The sequence below is a fragment of the Cryptomeria japonica genome, chromosome 11 (assembly GCF_030272615.1).
Source record: "Cryptomeria japonica chromosome 11, Sugi_1.0, whole genome shotgun sequence".
Taxonomy (NCBI): Eukaryota; Viridiplantae; Streptophyta; class Pinopsida; order Cupressales; family Cupressaceae; genus Cryptomeria; species Cryptomeria japonica.
In genome coordinates, this window is record NC_081415.1 from 682,479,369 (window position 1) to 682,497,023 (window position 17,655).

A 17,655-nucleotide genomic window follows, 5' to 3' on the forward strand; every position below is an offset into this window, starting at 1 on the left:
CCCATTGAAAGTCAAGAGCAAAGCACCTTTAAAGAGGATTCCAATGATCTTCCTCCTTGTCAAGATCAAATTATTCCTTTAAATCCTCCACAAGATCCTTTTGTTCCTCCATCTCCTTGTCCTAATGCTCCATATACACTCCAAGAGCGCATTTCTTTTGATGATCCCATTATTCCTCCCATTCCATCTCTTGAAGAGCCTATCATTGAACCATGTCCACAACATGATCCTAATCCCCTTCATGATTCTAATGTGTTAGCGCAAGATGTTCATGAACCCTCGACATGCGTAATGGGTTCTTCCACTTTGGTGCAATTCGATCCACTTCAAGATCTCATTGTTTCTCTCATATCATATCCACCTCATAATGGACTCGCATCTTCTTCCCAAAGAAAAGAGTATCCTACAAGTCAAGATAGTCATAAAGGCAAAGGAGTAGATCTCCATGAGCAAGAACCCCTCCATATCAAAGAATATACTAATGGTCATGGCTACAGAGCTCACACTCAAGGCGCTGGTATCCCTTCAAAGTCAAAATCCAAATATATCCCTTCCCCATCATCCCTTCCATCCATCTTAGGTCCTTATATCCCTTCATCCTCTATGCAAGGTCAGCAAAGGCACACATCTTGGAGAACCTTCCATCCATCCCATAGGCCTCCATATCATTCCCATCCACACCGACATTCATTCCCTCTTCCAAGCAATTTGGATGCCAAGTATAAAAGTCATAAGTCTAGCAATCCACATGTATTCAAGGATCAACATGTCCAATATAATCGACATGTCAAAACAAAGAATAATATGATCTATAAAGAAAAAGAAATATCCAAAAGGCCACAAAGGCCCATTGCTCAAAAACAAAAGTCAAAATATATATGGGTTCCTAAATCCCTTGTGCAAGCAATGCACTCCAAGGAATCACAAAAGCATGAAAAATCAAAAACCATGTGGATCCCTAAGAAGCTCCTTGAAGCACAAAAAGAAACATCCAACTTGGCATCCAAAATTGCTATTCCTCCACCCGTTTTGGGCCCTTATGTCCCAAACTCCATAGCCTTTCCTGCGTCAAAATCTCAATATCCAAAATACATTTTTCCTCCATCAGTCCATCACCCCTCAAGGTGTGTGCCAATATCAATCTTGCCAACATTTCCATCCACTGAAGCCCAATTCTTCCAATACCCTATCCATTATCCAATGCATATTTTCCATCCTTCCATCCCTTTGATCCAATCCTTTGCATAAATCCTAGCCTTAGTTTCATCTCATTTTCCATGTCCTCATCCTACCAACATCTTTGAGCATACTTTTAAAGGTCATGGTCCATTTTTTTCAAGGCTACTATCCAAACAAAAGACGCTTGAGTCCTTCTTCCATCCCCTATCATGTGTCCATCTTCTATTGAAAAAGTCAAAACACAAAAAAAAGAAAAAAGTGAAAAAAAAAAAAAAAGAAAAAAGAAAAAGGTAGAGAAAAATAATTCATCCTCTGGTGAAAACCTGGCAAACAGGCGCCTTGGGCAAGTACCATGATGAAAACCTAGCAAATAGGCATCATGCATAATCTATGAACTTCTTGCACACCACACTTGGGGGCAGGTTTCCTCCTTCATATCCTATTGCCCTTCATTATCCTATCATACCCTTGTCATTACCCTCCATTCTCCTATTGTCCCTCAGGTCCATTTCCTCTTTCCACCTTTGATCTTGACAAGGCTGATGATCTTCATGAGCATCATGTATCTTGTTTGCAGCTTTCAGTCTATCATAGCTTTTGGTCTTTATCCATTTGCTTATTATAACCTTTCATCCATATTCCTTGGCTTATTGCAACTTTCTGCCACTATCCCTTATCCATTCTTGGTCTTGCTTATCCTATCCATATCTTATCACTATCCATACACTCTTTCTGTCCCTTGATCTTGATCTGACATAAGGACGCAAAATTTAAACATGGTTTCAAAAACCTCTTGACATGTCCCTCATGCCATGTTCCTGCTTTACATTGTCATATCCAGTCTCTTGTACCATCATGCAACAACCCTTCAAAATTGCATCTATATTGTCTCCATAATAAAAGGCCTTTGTCTTCCCTCTATCCACCAACATTTCAAAAAGCCTATTTATTCACCTGTCATATTCCTTTCCTTGCTAGACACTAGGGGCAAAATCAGAAAAATCAAAAAATGTCCTGAAATAATCCTAAAAATTGAAAAATCTCTTGAAATAAGTCATAAACATTGAAAAATGTCCTGAAATAATCCTAAAAAATTGAAAAATGTCCTTAAAAAATCTCAAAAAATTTGGAAAATGTCCTGAGATAAAATCATAAAAAAATCATAAAATGTCCTGAAATAATCCAAAAAAATCAAATAAAGTCCTGAAAAAAATCTTCAAGCAAAAAAATCAAATAAAGTCCTGAAAAAATATCTAAAAAATTGAAAAATTGAAAATCCCTAAAAATCATAAAAAGTCCTGAAAAAAATGAACATAAAAACATTTCAAAACATTAGAATCCAAAAACAAGCATTTTGCAATAAATGATCCCTTTTGTGCATAAGACAAATCACTGAGCACCCCTCCAACGACACGCAATCGCGCATTGTGCTTTTAATGAAATCATGCATAAATAGATGAACTTTTTACTCAAACCAACCATTCAAGCTGATCAACATTATCATATCACTCGACCGTCACCATCAATATCATTTGTCCTTGTCTCCACTATCATGAGTCTTATACAGGGTGTGGTATACTCGAAACCAGACTGTGTCCTGTCTTAGACGGGGTACCGCATTCCCTGAAACCAGACAACATGATCATCCTATCAACACTTTCAGCTTTTGACAATGAAGATCAAGATGTTTGTTTGACTTGTTGGAATTTGTGAATCTTATCTTTTTATTGATTTATCTTCGATCATGTTCCTATGTTGCTTGATGATGTCACTGAGTAATTTAGAGTGATCGGGATGGTTCATGGTCCCTTTCTTTTTTGTTGTGATTGCTATTTGTCTGTGATGTGTCTGTCTTTTGCAATAAGGGTTGCATTTCAGCTCTGGCCTTCAATGCGATGATGCTACGCATCCATTGTGCTACATTAAAATAAAGGTTCTCACCTACTTATGTGCATTTGTGAAAGCAAGTTTTCTTTCATCTCTACCTGTCCTCTGTCTAATTTCTGCTTACTAACATTTCTTCAGTCAGTCTTGGTAGTCCGTTTGATCCTATCATTTTCTATCATTTTTATCGATCAATTGGCCTCTTCTTTGCATGTTTCTGGCCAATTCCTCGAGGGGGCATGCATATGTCATTATTATCGTCTGGGGCATTTTTATTATTGTTCTTTGAAACAACGCTCAGAATCACATTGTCTCAAAGAGGGGCAAAATGTAGACACCTAAAAATGGTCAATGCTTGCGGGATCATACTTTAACATTTGCGCATTGCCTCATTTTAGGTGTTTGCGTCGCATTAACATTTCTCCTATGTCATGCACTTGGTTTTTATCATTTGCGAGCATCAAGTCTTTCTTCTACATTCTTCATTTGTCTCGCTCTCAAATTTGGTCTTGTCGACAACAATCTTCAATCATGATTTTGGGTCGATCTTTGTCCTTGTCAATCGTGTCATATTGTGATCGATTTGTCATCGATCCTTGTCCTCTTCAATCATGTCAATTTGGATCAATTTGTCATTGTTCCTCGGCGCATTTATTAATCAAATCATTTATCAATCCAAAATCATGATCGAATCGATATCAATTATCCTTTGTCAAGACCTAATTGTCATCCTTGCATTTCTAATTCATCTTCTAGGGTTTCGTGATTTAATCATTTAACCTGGTTTGCCATTTCTCTCTTTAGGATTAATAATTTATTTATTTATCCTAAGTATTTTCATCACAATTAAATGTTTATTTAATTGGCTAATTATTCCTCTTTGTGAATGAATTAATTAATAAATGAAAAATTATTGATTAATTCACTAATTTCCTAATTTTCATCATTTTCCTAATTTCTTAATTCCTAATTCCTCTTTTTCTAATTTTCTATTTTCTTAATTCCTAATTTCAAATTCCTCCTATTTCTCTCCTAAATTCATGGAAATGACATAGAAATTTGTCATAATTTGTCATAATTGACAATCAATCAATTCTTGACATAGAAATTTGTCATAAATTGTTGACATAGAATTTGTCATAAATTGTCATAAATCTTTGCATAGCAATTTGTCATAGACATGTCATAATTTTGCTATTCTTGATTTGAATTTCCATTCGAATCACTATCATGCTAATTTGTTCATCTCTCCAATTCTTCTATAAATTGGATGATCTTCATCAATCAAGGCTAATTGGTAATTGGTAATTGATAATCAGGCTATCGAATCTAAGCTTCTAGTACTCTTGATCAAGAATCCCGTCTACTTGCTTTCAATTGTGTGTGCACTTGTAGGTGAGATCCACAACTCTTTGGAGAGGAAAGAAGAACAATGGAGCCGCATGGAAGGAGCATCGTCATCTGGTTTGCACAATCATAAGTTTTGTCTGCTTTGTTTTCATGTCTCTATTGAATGTGTCTTAGGATAGATTCATTGCAATGAGTTTTTGTGATTGAGCTAATGATTAGTATTTTGATATATGCTTTGATGATTTCCTATTTCCTAACATACAAGAGCAAATGGATGCTAAAGATGAAATGGATAAACTAAGATAGATGAAAGCGATAGATGCGATAGGATGAAGTGGATAGGTGTGTAAAGTGATCTCATAGATGGAGGAACCTACTTCTTAGATGGCACCTATTTACCAGGTTTTCACCATCTAAATTTATTGCATTTGGATTTTATATGCTTTTTATTAATTTTTTCAGGACTTTATATGCTTTTTATTGATTTTTTCAAGACTTTATATCTCAAGCATAGAATTTCTTGAGATGGATAGAATTGATAGGTTCATCAAACCAATCACCTTTAGGGGTAGATAACTTGTATGCTCTTGATCCATATGTTGCTACTATGACAAAAGGTCCTAGCCAATTTGGTTCAAATTTTCCCTTCTTTTCCCGATCTTGCTGATTTCTTGGATTCTCCCTTAGAACTATATCCCCAATCAGGAAAATATGTGACTTGACTCTATTGTTATAGCTTCTTGTCATTTTTTGTTGGTATACTTTCAAATGTTCTATTACATTTTGGTGACGTTCCTGAATCAGTTCTAGTTCCTAGAGTCGAGAGACTCGTTGTTCTTCTTTTGGTATAAGACCGTGCAAGGATACTTGTAGAGAAGGTATCTCTACTTCTATAGGTAATATAGCTTCTGATCCATAGACCAAACAATATGGAGTTTCCCCTATTGGAGTACGGACGCTAGTTTGGTATGCCCAAAGGGTAGGATTTAGCTGAATGTGCCAGTCTTTTCCAGCTTCATTGACTGTTTTCTTGAAGATTTTCAAGATAGTTTTGTTTGATGCCTCGGCTTGACCATTACCTTGTGGATAATATGGAGTAGAGAACCTATGTTGGATATGAGATTGTTCACATAGCTTTTTCACATCTTGATTTTTGAATGGTCTTCCATTATCAGTGATAATGGTCATAGGAACTCCATAGCGACAGATTATGTAATTCAAAATGAATGATGATATTTGTTTTCCTGTCACTATTATTAAAGGCACTGCTTTAGTCCACTTAGTAAAATATTTAGTAGTAATCAAAATAAACTTATGTCCATTAGAAGATGAGGGATTTATCTTTCCTACCAAATCAAGGCCCCACTGTGAAAATGGCCATGATCCTATCATAGGATATAACTCTTGTGTTGGCGCATGAATGAGATTTCCATGAATCTGACATTGTTTACATTTTCTAGCATAGGTGAATGAATTTCTTTCCATAGTAGGCCAAAATTAACCCATACAAAGAAGTTTCTTAGCCAATGTTAAACCACTTGAGTGTGTACCACAAATACCTGCATGAATGTCATTAAGAACTCTCTCAAATTTATCTTTTTCAAGATATCTCAACAAAGTACCATCTAGACCACGCCTATATAGGATATTAGAAATTAGAGTATAGCGAGAGGATTGACAAATAAAATTTCATCATTGATTACGGGATAATTCAAGAGGAAGGATATGATCTTTCAAATATTGATAGGTTTGACCGTATAAGGATTGACTGGTTCTTGATATACGACAAATTTGATAGGTAAGTTGGGATTGGATGGTAGGGGTTAAGATATCTTCCACGAGAAATTCATAACACTGTTAATTCTCCTTATTTTGCAAGAGAGATGCTATTATAGCCATTGCATTTGTTGCTTTATTCTCATTTTTAGGAATCTGGGTAAATATGATTTCTTTAAAGTGTCCTTTAAATTCCTCCACCAGCTGTATGTATGGCATAATATTATCATCCTTTGTTTGATATTCATCATTTACTTGATTGATGATAAGTTGTGAATCACCATAGACATCTAGTTCTTTGACATTCCATTCAATAACCATTTTGAGCCCTATAGCCAATGCTTCATACTCTGCAGTATTATTGGTGCATGGAAATCACAGTCTATACGATTTCATAATTGTGTGTCCTTGAGGTGTGATGAAAAAGATTCTTGTGCTTGATCCATATTGGGTGTAAGAACCATCAAAGTACAATTCCCAAAAGTTTGTACTTATTGTCAGGATATCTGCATCAGGAAATTCAATGTGCAAAGGCATGTCATTTTGTAAAGGTGCATTAGCCAATTGATCAGCGATGACTTGTCCCTTGATAGCTTTCCGGTCAACATGTTCTATGTCAAATTCACTCAGTATTATAACCCATTTGGCTAGTCTCCCTATCAGTGTTGACTTGCTCAACAGATATTTGAGAGGATATATCTTTGCTATTAGTTTTATAGAATGAATCAGCATATAATGTCATAGCTTCTGAGTTGCAAATACAATTGCTAGACATATCTTTTCAATTGAGGAATAATTTAATTCGTAGCCAACAAGTGTTTTGCTGATATAATAAACTTCTCTTTCTTTTCCTTCATCATCATGTTGAACTAAGAGAGTGCCTAATGATACACTTGTTGCTGAGACATAGAGTAACAATGGTTTCCCTTTGACTGGTGATTTCAGTACTAGAGGACTCATAAGATATTCTTTTATTTGCAAGAAATTTATTTGCAAGAAAGCTTCTTCACATTTTATATCCCATTTGAATGGAACATTTTTATGTAGAAGATGGGTAAATGGAAGGCATCTATCAGCCAACTAAGAAACAAATCTCCTAATTGATTGCAATCTTCCTCATAAAGATCGCAATTGACTTATGTTCTTAGGTGACTCCATCTCCATGATAGCTTTGACTTTTTTAGGATCTACTTCAATGCCATGAGCTGATATAATGTACCCAAGGAGCTTTCCAGAGGTTACCCCAAATGCACATTTCTTTGGATTTAATCTCAATTGATATCTTTCCAGCCTGTCAAAAATCTTGCTCAAAATGTTCAAATGTTCTTTTCTTGTGTGAGATTTTGCAAGTATGTCATCAACATAATCTTCCATAAATGTATGCATCATATCATGGAAAATGGTCATCATAGCCCTTTGATAAGTTGCTCCTGCATTCTTAAGCCCAAATGGCATAACATTCCATCAATATGTTCCCCATGCACAGGTGAAAGCTATTTTCTCTTGATCTTTAGGTTCGATTCTTATTTGATTATATCCTGAGAAGCCATCCATTAATGAAAACATCTCATGCCCTACTGATAAGTCCACTATGATATCAGTATTTGGTAGCGGGAAATCATCTTTTGGACATGCTTTATTTAGATCTCTAAAATCTATACAAACTCTTATGCTCTTATCTAGTTTTGATATTGGTACAATACTTGAAACCCATTCTGGATAAGCAACTGGTCTTATGAAACCCACTTCTAATAGTTTCTTTAGTTCAGTTTTTACAAGAAGAGCAATGTGCAGATGCATCTTTCTTAGCTTCTGCTTAACGGGTTTTGCTTTTAAATTCATATTAAGATGATGCATGATAAGATTAGGATTAAGTCCTGGCATATTGGCATAAGACTAAGCTATTGACAAATGCACACTCTAATGAGATATTGTAGGTGATTGAAGGTTTTGTCATTGATGGCAACCTTGCATTCATATGATACCGGCAAGACAATATATTGGCACCGGCAGCAGAAGACTCTATACTGGCACACAGGACACCGACACACAAAGGAAGGATACCGATAGCCTGGCTGATAAGAATTCTGTTTATAATGTATTTTGTAATTAATTGTAAAATCATTATAAGCTGACATGGTGACTTGTAATATGACTCTTATATGTATGAGATCATTGTAGAGCATTTGGTAATAGTGTGATAGGTGAAATAAGGCAGACCTAATATGCGAATTATAGGTTAAGGGTTTATGTATGAAGCAGAGCTAAAACCGGTACTAGATCTGGCATAGCAGATGCTAATTTGAAATAGTACAAGACATTGGATTTGTATAATCCATTTTGTAAGTCAGTGTGACTTGTTATTTTGTATTGGAGTAGTGAGCTCTAGGCACTTGGCCTTCCTACATGTGCAGGCCCCTATTGTAAGAGTAATATTCACTTATTGGCCAGTAAGCAAATATTGTGGGTCACAAATCTCACCGAGGTTTTTCCCACACTGGGTTTCCTTGTTAAACTACTGTGTTATGGTGTGATTTTCATGTGGTTGTTGTTATCTTTGTTTGCTGCATTATTTCTAGTTTACCGGTATACTGTATTGATATATTTTACATGTTTTAAATCAAGTAAATTATATAACCGGTTAGATACTGATTCACCCCCCCCTCTTAGTATCTTTGGGAATCCTAACAATTGGTATTAGAGCTTGGTCCTCTATTTTCAGAAGCTTAACAACTTGAGGAAGATCTTGCAACCGATAGAGATGGATAACTTGAAGAAATAATTGGAAACAACTCTTTCAGACTATGATACAGAAAAATTGAAGAATATTGAACTTAAAGATGATCTAAAAGCTGCTTAGGATATCATTCAAGCACTTCAAGAAAATTACACTATAGCAAGGAATAAAAGAAGAGAACTTTGTGAGAAGATGCAGAAAGACAGAAATGAAAAGGAAACTTTTAATGATCCAGTAAACAAACTAAGACAAGAGATAAGTACAACACAGAATGAGATGCAGGATATGACTATGAGATTTTGCAAAGAAATCAAAGATAGGAAGAAAAATAAAGAAGATCTTACTAGAAGACTGAATGATGTTACAAATGAAAACACAAGACTTAGTTATGAAAATGATATGTTGAAGACAGATCTAATGCACACACAAAATGACTCAAATGAACTTATGAGACAGAAAGAAATCTTGGAAAGAGAACTAGCTATTGCAAATCAGCACAAGGAGAAATTCAAGAAAAGGTTAGAAGAACTTGGTGACATGCTGAAGAATCAAAAACCAAATGGTGACACTAATGGCCTTGGCTTTGAAGCTAGTGAAAGCTCCAGTACTACAAACACACATGATCATAGCAAACTGGTAAGACAACCTACTGCTTATAAATTTAATGGCAAATGCTTTAACTATAACAAGTATGGTCATAGAGAAAATCAATGTAGATCTAGAAATTATCAAAACACCAATACACCCACCAGTCAATGTTCTAAATGCAACAAAATTGGTCATAATTCAGAGAATTGAAGAATGAATGCAAGATGTTATGTTTGTAGAATATTTGGACACTTATCTAATCAATGCAGAACACACACCGACATAGGATATGGGAAAGCAATTCAGAAAAACAATGTGACTTGTTATGCCTATAACAAGATTGGACACATTGCTAAATTTTGTAGAAGCAAGTCCTCACCAGCAAATAACAAAGGTCCTAGTTTGAAAGGTAAAGAAAAGGTTGAAGAGGTAAAACAAGAATTCTCAAAACAATGGATCAAAAAATCAGAACTAAATGTTGATGGGAATACTCCTCCATCGGTAGAACAGAGTAACACTCCACCGGCAGGAGACTCTTCATCTAATTGAAGGAAAATCCTTTTGAGGGTTTAGCAACTCAATGTAAAACATGCTATTATTCCCTCAGTTGATGGTGAGAAGTTGAGATTACTTCTTTAACGACAGATAAGTTAAGTTGTGACTCAATCGACAAGCATTAAATGTGGCAGGTGAAGACAATAACATTATAAAATAAGTGTTTTGGCTCTATTTTCATTTCACCAAGCATTCAAATCTTCGAGAGCGCAAAAATCCCAAGCAAAGGCATTTCAAGCAAAGAAGCGAAGAAATCTATCAAATCTTTCATTCCTAAGGCAGATTAAGGTATTTATAGCTATGGCATGCTCATCTACTCTTGAATTTATTGCAAACCCTACTGTTATTGAAGTTATTAAATGCCCTAGACCCATATTCTAGCTAGTTCCCGAAATTGTGAAGAAAGATGACAATTTAGGTGCATTTTCTCAAATACCTAAAGGGGTAGTATATGCTAAAGACCCTAGAGTGTATATACACTATCATATTGATGAACTAGGTGATGAAGAAATTAAGAATATGTATGAATCTATGATTTGTGATGAATCAGGAAATGTCAAACCTGAACACAAGATAATAGAAACCCTAGGTTTTACAGAAATCCTTAGTATCCCAAATTTTCCCAAGGATATCATAAGAATTGTGCTAAGCAGGGTTCATGGTGAATTCTTTTGGTTGGACTCTATTCACAAAATTACTAAAGAAGCAGTAAAGGTTGTGACAGGGTTACCCTCCAGCGGCAACAGACCTAACAAAACTAAGAAGGTCTCAAATGACATTGTGATAAACCTAACTGGTGCAACATTCGACAAAAGGTCTCCAATGGTAAATGATGTAATAGATATCAATGTCAAATTTATCAATGTCAAATTTATCAGTATGATCTTAGGTTACAAGACCACACATGCAAATAGGTTAAACTTAGTTTCTATCCTATGCATTAAAAGTGCCTATGATATGGTAAATGATAATGCAAGGATAGACATATGTGAATGGATTAAAGATGAATTGATTGATAATTTGGGAAAGATAAAGAAAGATAAGAAGGAACATTCAGATTTGGAAACCTACTTGTTTGTTTGATGCTATATATAACCAAACAAGTACCCAGTATTAGCACCAAAGATTTTGGATATGATATACCAGTAGGAAAACAACTATTAGTATTATTGAACAACATGGGAGAGAACAACAGAGGGATCAACGAAGGGAACAACATTTGCAGTGGGAAATTTAAAATCGAGAAATGGAGGGAACATCGATGCTGGATCCTCTGGTTCTGAATCCACTGTAGCTCAAGGACAAGCATCTAATGATGAGGATGGAAGGCAAGATGGGGACCCATGAATACGGTACCCTCCTCCCGATCCCAAAAACTTAAAAGATTCTCAAGATTCAAGCCCCGAGGCGGTGAAGTTTGACTCAGAAAATATCAAGGAGGGGTGAATACCTAAACCCTGGAATAGTCTCTTTGCAAGACAAGCATCTGGTAAACTGACTGGTAAATCGTCTATCCCCTCTGTGGAGGATATATCAGATAATAGAACAGGTAAACTTGCAATTGAGATTCCTGATATAGTTATTGATCATAGCATCTCTTTAATGTCTTTTTCTTTGGTGGGGAAATTTGTTGGACCTTGACCTAATATGGAGGATATTAGGTCCTTTGTTAAGAGAAAATGGAGAATAAAAGGACAGGTTGATGTCTCTGCCTTGCCTAGAGGCTTTTTTGTTTTTTCTTTCTCATGCAGGGAAGATATGGAAGTTTCTTTAAGTGGTGGCCCCTGGATGTTTGGCAAATCCTTTCTTTCTATTAGAAAATGGTCTCCTAACATGGAACTCAATGATTCTTTCTTTGAATCTGCTCCGGTGTGGGTTAGGTTGCTTGGGCTGTCGTTGGAATACTGGGTGGAGGATGTTTTCTCAAGAATCACTAACTCCTTTGGGGAGCTTGTTGCGATAGACCCAATGACAGCAACTCGCAAGAGATTGGTGTATGCATGCATCTGCATCAACATATCACAGAATATGGACCTCCCAAGCAATATTGACATAAACTCCAAACTTGGGTTATGGGAACAATCCATATAATTCAAATCTCTCCCATTTGTTTGCTTCTCTTGCAAAAAAGCAGGTCACTGGGCTAAGGCTTGCCCCAACAACCCTAAAAATCCTATGATGACAAATATTCACAAATAGGTATAGAAAGAAAAAAATAATAACAAAGACTGCAACAAGTTAGAAGTAAAAAGTGGAAACTCGGTGAATATACCACAACACCTAGAAGTAGATAGCACTGACCCTCCTAAGAACCCCATTTGAAGGGGAATAAAAATAATGAAACTAGGGAGTTTGAGATTAAAACAGATAATACCTTTGAGGCTCTACAGTCATAGGTGAAGGAGAGTGAAATCAGTGAAGAGACACTTGAAGATGGTGAGATTGAGAATATCACTGATTCTCATCCTGAGGCTTTTCATGAACCTATATCAAAAAAAGATGAACACTATTTAGAGGAGGAGTTTCAAGAACATGAAATGAAACTAGGAAGGAGTAACAAGTTTGGGTCACCGCAAGTAAACTTAAATGCCTTATTCCAGAATATAGAAGTCGATATGACTACCTCATCCTAGAAAAGAGAAGACCTATGGAGCAACATGCAAGATGAGTCTAGAGTAGAACAACAAGAAGAAAACACAATAGGAAATGGAAAGAAAATTAAAACCAAGAAGGTAGGAGGCCTTAATGGAGTAAAAATTAGAACCAGATCCAAGGTTGATTTTGGGGCTTCAAGATCCCCACCGAGACGCAAAACTATGAAATGGTATAGGGACCAGGAGAGTAAGCAAAACATAGCTGATGGAAGGCAGCAAACTATCAAGGAATATTGCCCTCAAGCTTCCGAATGAAGGTAATATCTTGGAACATCAGAGGCCTAAATGGTCTCAATAAATAGGATATATTAAGGAACCTCATTCAAGATCAAAATCTGGATATTATCTTGGTTCAAGAAACCAAAATGAGTAAAGAGAAAGTGGAGAAATTAAAGTTTTTCAAAAATGGAGGGGCTTGTGGCAATAGCTCGAATGGAGCCTCTGGAGGGGTTGCTATATTCTGGAATAAAAGCACAACCTCTGGAGATATGATTGATGTTGATGGCAATATTTTATCCCTAAAAGCTAAAAGCATCTTTGATGGTAAGGAATTTTTTATCACTAATATCTATGCCCCTAACTCCAAATCCACTAGAAGCAAATTCTAGAATAAAATTCAGCATAAAAGAAATTCCTTCTCTTTGAACAGTTGGGTTGTGATGGGAGATTTCAATACTCCTCTGCAAGACATTGAAAAATTTGAAGGTAGTCAAGCTCAACCAATTAGCAGATTTGACCTAATGGACTTTACTAATGACAATGCTCTCATTGATATGGATCTCAATCAGGCTTCCTACACTTGGTCTAACCGAAGGGATGGTGAAGATCTCATCCAGGTAAGACTTGATAGATCCCTTCATTCTAATGATTGGATTCTTTCTCATAGATGCTCCCTTTCTATTATTAATAGAATTGGGTCAGACCATTATCCCATCTCTTTTGTTCCTAAGAATTTTAAGAATAATCAGAGATTCCCTTTTCGATTCGAAAAGATGTGGACCTCCCACCCTAATCTTGAAAAATTTATTGCTAACTGGTGGAATCTTGATATTAATGGAACTGCCATGTATAAAGTTGCCAAAAAACTTAAAAACATCAAAACCAACATTAAGACTTGGAACAAGAAGGTGTTTGGTGATATCTTTGATTCAAAGAAAAAACTAAAGGAGGAACTAGACCAGATACAAAACTCAATTCAGAAAGAAGGCTATAAAAAGTATTCCAAAGCCATGGAAGATGACGTTCTAGTCAAAATCCGCAACATTATTTCTAGGGAAGAAATCTATTGGAGGTAGAGATTTAGGGCTATATGGTTGAAGGAAGGGGACAGAAACACTAAATTCTTCCATATGACTTCTCTAAAACACAAGGCAACAAATAGAATCACAAGACTGATTGCTGAAAACAACACTCTACTTAATAAGGATGAAATCAGGGATGAAGCTATCAGATTCTTCAATCAGCTTCTTACTAGTAACAAGGACATTGATCAGACCCATGAACTCAAATTGGTTAATATTATTCCTAAGGTCATTAATCCTATTTAGAATAAGACCCTTACTACTATCCTGTCTACTGGAGAAATCAAAAAAGCTATATTTTCGTTTCAAGGGGATAAAGCTCTGGGTCCTGACAGTTTCCTATGTTTTTCTTCCAAGATTTCTGGCATATTGTGGGGGAAGACATGGTTAATGCGGTCAAATAATTCTTTGGATTTAGAAGAATCCTTAAGGAACTTAACTCCACTTTTATAGCCTTAATCCCCAAAGTTGCTGGGGCAGACTCTATGGGAAATTTTAGGCCAATTAGCCTATGCAACACTTTCTACAAAATCATATCCAAAGTTATGACCACTAGAATTTTGGCAGTGCTTCCCTTCATCATCTCTGAGGAGCAAAAAGGTTTTGTTCCTAGTAGGCAGATTCTGGACTCAATTATTCTTGTTCATGAGAACATTCATTCCCTCAATGTTGCTAAAAAAGAAGGTTTCTTGATAAAGTTGGATTTGGCGAAGGCTTATGATAGAGTGGAGTGGGATGTTCTCTTCAAAATCATGGGGGCTTTTGGTTTTGATGAAAAGGTAACCAAAATAATCAGAGAATTGATCACCACTCCTATGTTCTCTATACTGATTAATGGATCTCCTACAATTTTTTTTAAAACTTCAAGAGGGCTCAGACAAGGAGATCCCATATCTCCTATCATTTTTACCATATTGGTTGAAAGTATGAGCAGATTGATTCATAATTTGAAACAAAGCAAAACTATCAAAGGTCTTCAACCTTCCTCCACCAATGTTTTTTGCACTCATCAACAGTTTGTTGATGACACTATCCTCATGGGATATTCTTCGATCAAGGAGGCTGATGCCTTCAAAATTGCTCTTAACTCCTATGCTTTGGCTACTGGTCAACAAGTCAATTGGGACAAATCGGCCATGTACTTCCTGAATACTCCAATCATAAGACAACAAAAAATTGCTAAAATTATTGGGTGCAAAGTGGAAATGCTCCCCTCCACCTATCTGGGTATTCCCTTGGGGTTAGCTCCCCCAAATTCCTTCTGGAATATGCTTATTGATAAAATTAATAAAAGACTTGCTGGATGGAAAGGCTCAATTTTATCTCAGGCTGGGAAACTGCAGCTCCTTCAAGCTACTCTTTAAAATCTCCCTGTTTATGCCCTCAACCTATTTGGTATCCTGGTTAAATTTACTAAAGCAATGGAAAGAATCTAGAAGAGATTTTTATGGTCAGGAGTGGAAGAAAAAAAGAGGATACCCTTGGTTGCCTAGGACAAAGTGTGTAGACCAAAGAACAAAGGGGGGTTGGGGCTTAAAGCTCTAAATACCTTTAACAAAGCTCTTCTTGCTAAACAATTATGGAGAGCCTATGATACTAAGAAAGATTGGAATCAAATTTGGTTTGACAAATACATTTAGAATTAGACTATCCAAGGGGTCCTTAACTCTGAAGATATCCTTGCTGGATCCTTCATCTGGAATAGCATTACCAAATCCATAAAAGTGGCAAAAGCTGGGTCTGGATGGGTCCTTGGAAAAGGTGACAGAATAAGGTTTTGGGAAGACCCCTGGATAAAGATTGAAGCTCTTTATGATCAAAACAACAATCAAATTATTGAGTGTAAAAGGAGGTTTGGGCTTATGGTATGTGACTACTGGAAGGAGGACAAGTGGGTTAGGCTTGATGACATTCATTCTGGATTTTCCTCCCTCTAGAAGGAGTTGCTATCCTTTTCCCCTAACAAAGGCTATGATGATGTTTTCCTCTGGAAAAGTGATCATAAAGGTGAATTTACGGTTGCCTCATCCTATAAAATCACTTTTTCTCAAACCAGCAATCCCATTTGGAGTAAAGTTTGGAACAACATTTTGATCCCTAAAGTCAACATTTTCTTTTGGCTTGCTTCTTGTAATAGTACCCTTACTCTTGAAAATTTAATCCGAAGAGGTTTCAAATTCCCTAATAGATGTGAGCTATGCTAGAAGGAGGGGGAATCAGTTGATCATCTCTTTTTTCACTACTCCTTTACCTGGGATATTTGGTACAAAATGTGGGAAAAATGGAAAGTTAATTGGGTCATGAATAAGAGCATCAAGGATATTATCTGGCAATGGAATTTTCCAACCAAATGCCAAATCATCAAGAACCTTTGGTCTTTGACCCTCCCCATGATTTGCTAGGGCATTTGGAAAGAAAGAAATAATAGGATATTTAGGGAAGCTAAGTGTAACACTCAGGTGGTCTTTGAAAAAATATGCAGGGCTATAAAGGAGAACATCAACATTCCTCACAAGAATAATCAACAATGGTCTATTGCTGATATGAATGATATGGAAAGATACATCCTCACTGAATGGAACCTAATGCATAAGGTCTACAAATCAGAAAATAAGAATAAGAGAGATAACGTTGTCTGACAGTTTCCTGAATATGACTGGATAAAGGTTAATTTTGATGGGGCTGCTAAAGGGAACCCTAGAAAGGCTAGTGGAGGAGGAGTTATAAGAAATTCTCAAGGAATTTGCATTGTTGCTTTTGCTTCTCCTTTTGGGGTCCAAAATAACCATGTGGCTAAAGCTCTGACAATGCTAAAGAGCCTCCAGCTAGCTCAAGAATTCAAATTCAAAAAAAATTGGCTCAAAGGGGACTCTTCAAACATCATCCAAGCCCTCAAAGGTACAAGTTTTGTTTCTTGGAATATTACCAATTTAATTAAAAATGCTAAAGACATTCTAAATAACTATGTTAGCATTAGTATAACTCATACCTTTAGAGAGGGCAATAAGGTTGCAGATATCCTAGCCAATGAAGGGGTCAATTTGGAGAAGGATGTCAAATACATTGGAGAAACTCACATCAAAAGGGAGGTTAAAGAGAAATTATACTTTGATTGCATCAATGGGTCAAGTTAATCTCATGATTAATTTCTGGGGAACGATTTCCAAAGATAGATTTTGGGGGCGGATTAACTATCAGATTATGAGTGTTTTTCGGCATCATATCCAAGGTCATATGTGTGTGAAAGATTATAGTAATAATAGCTGGGTTTGTGCGGCCATAAGCAACAATTTCAAAACTACGAAAGAGTCCTTACACGGGAATTCTAGAAATAACAAGTTTTTAGAGTTTTATCTGCAGATTAAGAACTACAGCAGTGGTTATCTTTACTTAGAGCTCAGAATGGGTGGTAACCTGAATAGGAACGAGCCTCCAAGATGTGAGAATTGGAAGAGTGAACGAAAGGTTTGGAGAAGGCTCCACAGACACAACTTCACTGACTATATGGAAAAGCTTCACGGAAGTAGAAATTCTGTGTCTTACGGTTTTGCTAAAAGCTGGAGTAACAACATAGTCACCCTGTTTGGGGAGATTTGGAAAATCGATGAAAACTTGATTGCAGAGGTCATGG